Below are 10,826 nucleotides of genomic sequence, written 5' to 3' on the forward strand. Positions count from 1 at the left end.
ACTAATATAAATACAAATTCTGAAGTGGATTCAGGTATTATTAGCTGAGTTGTGAACTTCTTGTTTTCAAATTTACAATAGAGTATGCAAATGTATTAGCCATGTAAAAAATAATATAAATACAAATTCTGAAGTGGATATATGCATTATTATCTGAGTTGTAAACTTTTTGTTTACAAATTTACAATTGAGTATGCAAATGTATTAGCCATGTAAAAACTAATATAAATACAAATTCTGAAGTGGATATATGCATTATTATCTGAGTTCTGAACTTTTTGTTTACAAATTTACAATTGAGTATGCAAATTTATAAGCCGTGTAAGAACTAATATAAGTACAAATTCTGCCGTTAATACATGCATTATTAGCTGAGCTGTGAATACAAATTCTAAAGTGGATTCAGGCATTATTAGCTGAGTTGTGAACTTTTTGTTTTTAAATTTACAATTGAGTATGCAAATGTATAAGCCGTGTAAAAACTAATATAAGTACAAATTCTGCCGTGGATACATGCATTATTAGCTGAGTTGTTAACTTTTTGCTTACAAATTTACAATTGAGTATGCAAATGTATTAGCCTTGTAAAAACTAATATAAATACAAATTCTGAAGTGGATTCAGGCATTATTAGCTGAGTTGTGAACTTTTTGTTTACAAATTTACAATTGAGTATACAAATGTATTAGGCTTCTAAAAACTAATATAAGTACAAATTCTGCCGTGGATACATGCATTATTAGCTGAGTTGTGAACTTTTTGTTTACAAATTTACAATTGAGTATGCAAATGTATTAGCCATGTAAAAACTAATATAAATACAAATTCTGAAGTGGATACAGGCATTATTAGCTGAGTTGTGAACTTTTTGTTTTCAAATTTACAATAGAGTATGCAAATGTATTAGCCATGTAAAAAATAATATAAATACAAATTCTGAAGTGGATATATGCATTATTATCTGAGTTCTGAACTTTTTGTTTACAAATTTACAATTGAGTATGCAAATTTATAAGCCGTGTAAGAACTAATATAAGTACAAATTCTGCCGTTAATACATGCATTATTAGCTGAGCTGTGAATACAAATTCTAAAGCGGATTCAGGCATTATTAGCTGAGTTGTGAACTTTTTGTTTTTAAATTTACAATTGAGTATGCAAATGTATTAGCCTTGTAAAAACTAATATAAATACAAATTCTGAAGTGGATTCAGGTATTATTAGCTGAGTTGTGAACTTCTTGTTTTCAAATTTACAATAGAGTATGCAAATGTATTAGCCATGTAAAAAATAATATAAATACAAATTCTGAAGTGGATATATGCATTATTATCTGAGTTGTAAACTTTTTGTTTACAAATTTACAATTGAGTATGCAAATGTATTAGCCATGTAAAAACTAATATAAATACAAATTCTGAAGTGGATATATGCATTATTATCTGAGTTCTGAACTTTTTGTTTACAAATTTACAATTGAGTATGCAAATTTATAAGCCGTGTAAGAACTAATATAAGTACAAATTCTGCCGTTAATACATGCATTATTAGCTGAGCTGTGAATACAAATTCTAAAGTGGATTCAGGCATTATTAGCTGAGTTGTGAACTTTTTGTTTTTAAATTTACAATTGAGTATGCAAATGTATAAGCCGTGTAAAAACTAATATAAGTACAAATTCTGCCGTGGATACATGCATTATTAGCTGAGTTGTTAACTTTTTGCTTACAAATTTACAATTGAGTATGCAAATGTATTAGCCTTGTAAAAACTAATATAAATACAAATTCTGAAGTGGATTCAGGCATTATTAGCTGAGTTGTGAACTTTTTGTTTACAAATTTACAATTGAGTATACAAATGTATTAGGCTTCTAAAAACTAATATAAGTACAAATTCTGCCGTGGATACATGCATTATTAGCTGAGTTGTGAACTTTTTGTTTACAAATTTACAATTGAGTATGCAAATGTATTAGCCATGTAAAAACTAATATAAATACAAATTCTGAAGTGGATACAGGCATTATTAGCTGAGTTGTGAACTTTTTGTTTACAAATTTACAATTGAGTATGCAAATGTATTAGCCTTGTAAAAACGAATATAAATACAAATTCTGAAGTGGATACATGCATTATTAGCTGAGCTGTTAACTTTTTGTCTACAGATTTACAATTGAGTATGCAAATGTATAAGCCGTGTAAAAACTAATATAAGTACAAATTCTGCCGTCGATACATGCGTTATTAGCTGAGTTGTGAACTTTTTGTTTACAAATTTCCAATTGAGTATGCAAATGTATTAGCCATGTAAAAACTAATATAAGTACAAATTCTGCCGTGGATACATGCGTTATTAGCTGAGTTGTTAACTTTTTGCTTACAAATTTACAATTGAGTATGCAAATGTATTAGCCTTGTAAAAACTAATATAATTACAAATTCTGAAGTGGATTCAGGCATTATTAGCTGAGTTGTGAAATTTTTGTTTACAAATTTATACCTGAGTATGCAAATGTATTAGCCTTGTAAAAACTAATATAAATACAAATTCTGAAGTGGATTCAGGCATTATTAGCTGGGTTGTGAACTTTTTGTTTTCAAATTTACAATTGAGTATGCAAATGTATAAGCCGTGTAAAAACTAATATAAGTACAAATTCTGCCGTTAATACATGCATTATTAGCTGAGCTGTGAATACAAATTCTAAAGTGGATTCAGGCATTATTAGCTGAGTTGTGAACTTTTTGTTTTCAAATTTACAATAGAGTATGCAAATGTATTAGCCATGTAAAAAATAATATAAATACAAATTCTGAAGTGGATATATGCATTATTATCTGAGTTCTGAACTTTTTGTTTACAAATTTACAATTGAGTATGCAAATTTATAAGCCGTGTAAGAACTAATATAAGTACAAATTCTGCCGTTAATACATGCATTATTAGCTGAGCTGTGAATACAAATTCTAAAGCGGATTCAGGCATTATTAGCTGAGTTGTGAACTTTTTGTTTTTAAATTTACAATTGAGTATGCAAATGTATTAGCCTTGTAAAAACTAATATAAATACAAATTCTGAAGTGGATTCAGGTATTATTAGCTGAGTTGTGAACTTCTTGTTTTCAAATTTACAATAGAGTATGCAAATGTATTAGCCATGTAAAAAATAATATAAATACAAATTCTGAAGTGGATATATGCATTATTATCTGAGTTGTAAACTTTTTGTTTACAAATTTACAATTGAGTATGCAAATGTATTAGCCATGTAAAAACTAATATAAATACAAATTCTGAAGTGGATATATGCATTATTATCTGAGTTCTGAACTTTTTGTTTACAAATTTACAATTGAGTATGCAAATTTATAAGCCGTGTAAGAACTAATATAAGTACAAATTCTGCCGTTAATACATGCATTATTAGCTGAGCTGTGAATACAAATTCTAAAGTGGATTCAGGCATTATTAGCTGAGTTGTGAACTTTTTGTTTTTAAATTTACAATTGAGTATGCAAATGTATAAGCCGTGTAAAAACTAATATAAGTACAAATTCTGCCGTGGATACATGCATTATTAGCTGAGTTGTTAACTTTTTGCTTACAAATTTACAATTGAGTATGCAAATGTATTAGCCTTGTAAAAACTAATATAAATACAAATTCTGAAGTGGATTCAGGCATTATTAGCTGAGTTGTGAACTTTTTGTTTACAAATTTACAATTGAGTATACAAATGTATTAGGCTTCTAAAAACTAATATAAGTACAAATTCTGCCGTGGATACATGCATTATTAGCTGAGTTGTGAACTTTTTGTTTACAAATTTACAATTGAGTATGCAAATGTATTAGCCATGTAAAAACTAATATAAATACAAATTCTGAAGTGGATACAGGCATTATTAGCTGAGTTGTGAACTTTTTGTTTACAAATTTACAATTGAGTATGCAAATGTATTAGCCTTGTAAAAACTAATATAAATACAAATTCTGCCGTGGATACATGCATTATTAGCGGAGTTGTGAACTTTTTGTTTACAAATTTACAATTGAGTATGCAAATGTATTAGCCATGTAAAAACTAATATAAATACAAATTCTGAAGTGGATACAGGCATTATTAGCTGAGTTGTGAACTTTTTGTTTACAAATTTACAATTGAGTATGCAAATGTATTAGCCTTGTAAAAACTAATATAAATACAAATTCTAAAGTGGATACATGCATGATTAGCTGAGATGTGAACTTTTTGTTTCAAATTTCATTATTAGCTGAGATGTGAACTTTTTGTTTACAAATTTACAATTGAGTATGCAAATGTATTAGCCATGTAAAAACTAATATAAATACAAATTCTGAAGTGGATATATGCATTATTATCTGAGTTGTGAACTTTTTGTTTACAAATTTACAATTGAGTATGCAAATTTATAAGCCGTGTAAGAACTAATATAAGTACAAATTCTGCCGTTAATACATGCATTATTAGCTGAGCTGTGAATACAAATTCTAAAGTGGATTCAGGCATTATTAGCTGAGTTGTGAACTTTTTGTTTTTAAATTTACAATTGAGTATGCAAATGTATAAGCCGTGTAAAAACTAATATAAGTACAAATTCTGCCGTGGATACATGCATTATTAGCTGAGTTGTTAACTTTTTGCTTACAAATTTACAATTGAGTATGCAGATGTATTAGACGTGTAAAAACTAATATAAATACAAATTCTGAAGTGGATTCAGGTATTATTAGCTGAGTTGTGAAATTTTTGTTTACAAATTTATACCTGAGTATGCAAATGTATTAGCCTTGTAAAAACTAATATAAATACAAATTCTGAAGTGGATTCAGGCATTATTAGCTGAGTTGTGAACTTTTTGTTTACAAATTTACAATTGAGTATGCAAATGTATTAGCCTTCTAAAAACTAATATAAGTACAAATTCTGCCGTGGATACATGCATTATTAGCTGAGTTGTGAACTTTTTGTTTACAAATTTACAATTGAGTATGCAAATGTATTAGCCATGTAAAAACTAATATAAATACAAATTCTGAAGTGGATACAGGCATTATTAGCTGAGTTGTGAACTTTTTGTTTACAAATTTACAATTGAGTATGCAAATGTATTAGCCTTGTAAAAACTAATATAAATACAAATTCTGGCGTGGATACATGCATTATTAGCTGAGTTGTGAACTTTTTGTTTACAAATTTACAATTGAGTATGAAAATGTATTAGCCTTGTAAAAACTAATATAAATACTGTTGGGATTTTCCCCCCAACGCAGGTGCATGTGTATCCGGATTAAATAAGTAGACTTTAGCCGTTTTGGATTAATACATATACATAAGTTTATTATATATTGAATGGAGAACAAAAGAATGGCACGCAAGATCGACTGCTCTTGAAACCACGCCGCGCAAGACTGAAATCAAAAGTGTGGCCAGTTGAGAATAATATGCTGGCCAAAACGGTCCTCAGATGGAGTTACCAGATTGGTACTTTGGATGAGGCGCTTAATTCGAACACACCCCCTCAAAGTAGCAATCCTATACTATATATTAGTTATGCCCAAGGAAAGAATACAATTATTATGCTTGCTACTGCATAATCCTTTGGTGAGGACATCAGCGGGCATCTTCTCAGTCGGCATGTACGCTACCGTGATATCACCACTCTTCTCCTTCTCTTGTATGAAGTGATGTCGGACATCAATGTGTTTAGTCCGAGGATGGAAGCCGAACCCCTTCACCAGTTGTTGTGCGCTCTGGTTGTCGTTGAAAATTCGGATGGAATCACAAGTCGATCCGATCCGGTTAAGGAGAGCCTTCAAATACAGGATATGGAAGCGCCTGCCAGGATGAACGCTTGCCCTGAATAAGAGCGACGGTCGGATAGGTTGGACCCCCAATCCGCATCCACGAGGCCGTAAAGGTCATCTCGTCTTCTTGAAGAGTAACCCAAGCATCTTCGTACCCTTTAAGTACCGTAGGATACGCTTCGACGCCTTCCAGTGCTCGGCTGAGTAGTTGGAGTTGAACTGACTCAGGAAATTCACTGCGAACGCGATATCTGGTCGCGTAGAAACTGCAAGAAACATAAGAGAACCAATTAAGCTTTGATAAGGATACCGTTTCATCTCCTCCTCGTCTGGGTTCTCTGGTCGCTTCAGTGCTGATTTGGACTCGATCGGGGTGATAGCCGGCTTGCAGTCTTCCATGCCGTATTTTCGAAGGATAGCGTCGATGTACTTCTCTTGGCTCATGAAGACTGTCTGCTGCCTCGCATTCTGTTTGAACTCGATGCCCAAGCACGTTTTGACTGGTCCAAAATCCTTCATCTTGAATGATGCTCCCAAGTGAGCTTTGGTTTCAAGCAGCCAGTTAGGATAATTTGACGCCAAAAGCAAATCATCAACATATATGGTGACAAGTAGAAACTTTCCGTCTCCTTGCTTGACAAACAGGCATGGATCTTGCTCAGTTGGGTTAAGTCCGATTTCCTTAAGCTTCTCTGTAATCTTGCAATACCAACGAAGTCCTGATTGACGAAGTCCGTAGAGTGCCTTTCGTAGTAAACAAACAGGATCTCTCATTTGTTTTAAGGATTTTCTCCAAAAACATGCTGCCTTTCTAAAATCTGTTGATGCTAACTCCTGCTTTGATCCGATTTTCGCGTCTGATTCCAGCTGCTCCATGAACTCGCTGAAACCCTCAGGTATATCCATGAATACCTGCTCCTCTAGCTCACCGTTGAGGTAGGCAGTGACGACGTCCATTTGGTGAATTTCCATCTGAAATTCTGCTGATAGAGCAACCAATAGTCGCACTAATGTAAATCGCGCTACAGGTGAGTAGGACTCAAAGAAATCTTCTCCAGGTTTCTGCGCATATCCCTTGGCAACTAAACGGGCTTTCTTTCTTCCCAGAATGTTGCCGTCGTCCTTGGTTTGGAAAACCATCTTGTTTCCAATCACTTTCCGATTGTTTGGGCGTTCTGTTATCTCCCAAGTTTTGTTGAGGACTTGGGCCATAAACTCGTCTTCCACTGCGCGCTTCCAATGAGCTGCCTCTTTGGATTTGAACGCCTCTTCCAGTGTCAAAGGATCCCCTGTTACTGCTAAGAATGCCAATTCGCAATCCTCAAATTCGTCATCAATCGATGTGTCATTTTCTGCGGGATCATTGTTGGGAGTTTCATCTTCCTGTCTCTGCTGATACAGTTTACGTGGCCTTCCACGCTGTCCGGTTCTCAGCAATTTTGGGCGTCCTCTGCCCCGTCTCTCCACAACAGGAGTCTCTTCTTCTACGTCGCTGCTGCTAGAAACTTCTTCTTGTTCGTCCGGTAAATTATTTGTCATTTGAATAGACAATTCTCCCTCAGCTTCGTTCTCGTAAAATTCTTCATATTTACTCTTAAACCCTGATGTATTCATAAACTTTACATCATTGCTCACCACGATGGATCTTCTCTGAGGAGAATAAAGGCGATACGCTTTCGATTCTGCAGCGTATCCTACCAGTATGCATTCCTCAGATCGTGACTCAAACTTTCCCTTATTCGTGCCTTTTATTAATGCATACGCCTTTGTTCCAAATGTACGTAAATACATTACCGTGGGAACTTTACCTGTCCAATACGTGTAGGGTAGCTCCCCAAATAGAGCCTTCGTTGGGCACCGGTTACGGAGATAGGAAGCCGTGCTAATAGCTTCTGCCCAAAATGACGGAGGAGCCCCCGCATGCTTCATCATGCACCTGGCCATTTCTACCAAAGTGCGGTTCTGCCGCTCTGCCACGCCGTTTTGTTGAGGAGTATGTGGCGCTGACAGACGTCTGCTAATTCCGCTTTGTCGCAGGAATTCGTCGGATTCCTTATTCAGGAATTCGGTTCCATTATCGCTCTGTAATTGTTTAATTTTGTTACCTGTTACATTTTCTGCTAAGGCTTTGAACGATCTAAACGCGTTTAATACGTCCGACTTTTGCTTTAAGAAATATACCGAGCTATATCGCGAATAGTCATCGATAAATGTAACGAAGTACTTGCATCCGCTTTTTGACTGTGTACGCATCGGTCCACACACGTCACTGTGCACAATTTCTAGAGTTTTCTGCGATCTCTTTTCCGTAGCACTTTTATACGTATTTGCCGTTTGCTTTTCGCTGATGCAAATTTCACACTGCGGTAGTTTGTCATTTTCTTTTAGCTTCATTCCGTGAACTTTTCCACACAACGCCATTCTCTTTAAGTCTTTTTCGTTTAGATGGCCCAACCGGCGATGCCATGTTTCTATTTCGCTTTGTTCTTCGTTCACTTTGTTTGCTTCATTCTTTTCGGTATTCAAATAATACAAATTTCCGTATTTCTTTGCTCGAAGCCAAACTTCATTATTATTTTTCATAATTATCGCTTCTTCCTTACGAAAACGCACTTCGTAACCTTTTTCCGTTATTTTTGAAACAGAAAGCAAATTCTGACGAAGATCCGACACAAATAGCACTTCTTTAAGGGTGATCTTCTCATTCCCCTTTCCTTTAATGTCTATCTTCACGTCACCAACACCATTAACCTTCGTTGTGTTGCTGTCGGCCAAATGCAATGTTTTTTCAAAGCTTTTTATTTCACCGAACAAATTCTTATTGGAACTCATATGTGCCGAGCAACCGCTGTCCAGACACCACATATCATTTCGCCCTTCGGCTATGAATGCGTGTTCATTCACGTTCATCGTCATTTCCTTTTTGTACCGATTTCCGTTGGTTTCGCGTTCCTCGTTCTTCGCACTATAGCTGCTCTCTTTCGGCTTCACTCGACAATTTCGCGCTATATGTCCTACCTTGTTGCACACAAAGCATTTTCTGCTCTCCTTTTGAGGCTTGCCTTCTTTACCGGTTTTCTTTCGGTTTGCGTACAAAGCACTTTGTTCTTCGCGGTCACTTTTCGTTTTTTTTGCCTCCGATTCCTCCAATATTTTAACACGGAGCACGTCTGGACTTGGCAAGTCGTCACGTGTCTCGATCGCACACCTAAATGTCTCGTATGAGTCGGGCAAGCTGTATAGCAAGAGAATCGCGAGCAAATCGTCTCCAATTGTCACTCCGATCTCTTTTAATTTCTTCACCGCATCGAAGAAACCGTTGATGTGAAGGCGGGCGTCGTCCCCCTCACTCATTCGCGACAATGCTACACGCTTTAACAAGCTGGCCTTTCGCACTGGCCCTTTTGATTGAAATGTGGTTTGCAATTTCAACCAATAATCTCTGGATGTGGTGCAATCCTCGATCAAACCTAACTCGGATGTACTTATCGCCAAAAGTATATCTGCTCGAGCGTTCTCGTCTTTAATGGTCCATTCTGCGAGATCACTTTCATTAGTGGGACACTTTTTCGTACCGTTCACGTATGGCCATAAATCATTCTTCACAAGTATAGCACACATTTGCAACTTCCATGTATCGTAGTTCTCCGCGTTTAGCGGTTCGATGCGCATGTATGTACCCGCCATTTTTCACAGCGTCTCTCGTGTCTCTCCTTTCGCACTTATTTAATTTTCTGTCTTCGATACTACGCGTCCTGGGCCCATAACCTGTTGGGATTTTCCCCCCAACGCAGGTGCATGAGTATCCGGATTAAATAAGTAGACTTTAGCCGTTTTGGATTAATACATATACATAAGTTTATTATATATTGAATGGAGAACAAAAGAATGGCACGCAAGATCGACTGCTCTTGAAACCACGCCGCGCAAGACTGAAATCAAAAGTGTGGCCAGTTGAGAATAATATGCTGGCCAAAACGGTCCTCAGATGGAGTTACCAGATTGGTACTTTGGATGAGGCGCTTAATTCGAACAAATACAAATTCTGAAGTGGATTCAGGCATTATTAGCTGAGTTGTGAAATTTTTGTTTACAAATTTATACCTGAGTATGCAAATGTATTAGCCTTGTAAAAACTAATATAAATACAAATTCTGAAGTGGATACAGGCATTATTAGCTGAGTTGTGAACTTTTTGTTTACAAATTTACAATTGAGTATGCAAATGTATTAGCCTTGTAAAAACTAATATAAATACAAATTCTGCCGTGGATACATGCATTATTAGCGGAGTTGTGAACTTTTTGTTTACAAATTTACAATTGAGTATGCAAATGTATTAGCCATGTAAAAACTAATATAAATACAAATTCTGAAGTGGATACAGGCATTATTAGCTGAGTTGTGAACTTTTTGTTTACAAATTTACAATTGAGTATGCAAATGTATTAGCCTTCTAAAAACTAATATAAGTACAAATTCTGCCGTGGATACATGCATTATTAGCTGAGTTGTGAACTTTTTGTTTACAAATTTACAATTGAGTATGCAAATGTATTAGCCATGTAAAAACTAATATAAATACAAATTCTGAAGTGGATACAGGCATTATTAGCTGAGTTGTGAACTTTTTGTTTACAAATTTACAATTGAGTATGCAAATGTATTAGCCATGTAAAAACTAATATAAATACAAATTCTGAAGTGGATACATGCATTATTAGCTGAGTTGTGAACTTTTTGTTTACAAATTTCATTATTAGCTGAGATGTGAACTTTTTGTTTACAAATTTACAATTGAGTATGCAAATGTATTAGCCATGTAAAAACTAATATAAATACAAATTCTGAAGTGGATACAGGCATTATTAGCTGAGTTGTGATCTTTTTGTTTACAAATTTACAATTGAGTATGCAAATGTATTAGCCTTGTGTCACGAGTGTCACGATCCGGTTCCGATGGAGAACAATTAGACAGCAACGGTCTGGCATCTC

This window comes from Drosophila kikkawai, unplaced genomic scaffold (assembly GCF_030179895.1).
Source record: "Drosophila kikkawai strain 14028-0561.14 unplaced genomic scaffold, DkikHiC1v2 scaffold_24, whole genome shotgun sequence".
NCBI lineage: Eukaryota > Metazoa > Arthropoda > Insecta > Diptera > Drosophilidae > Drosophila > Drosophila kikkawai.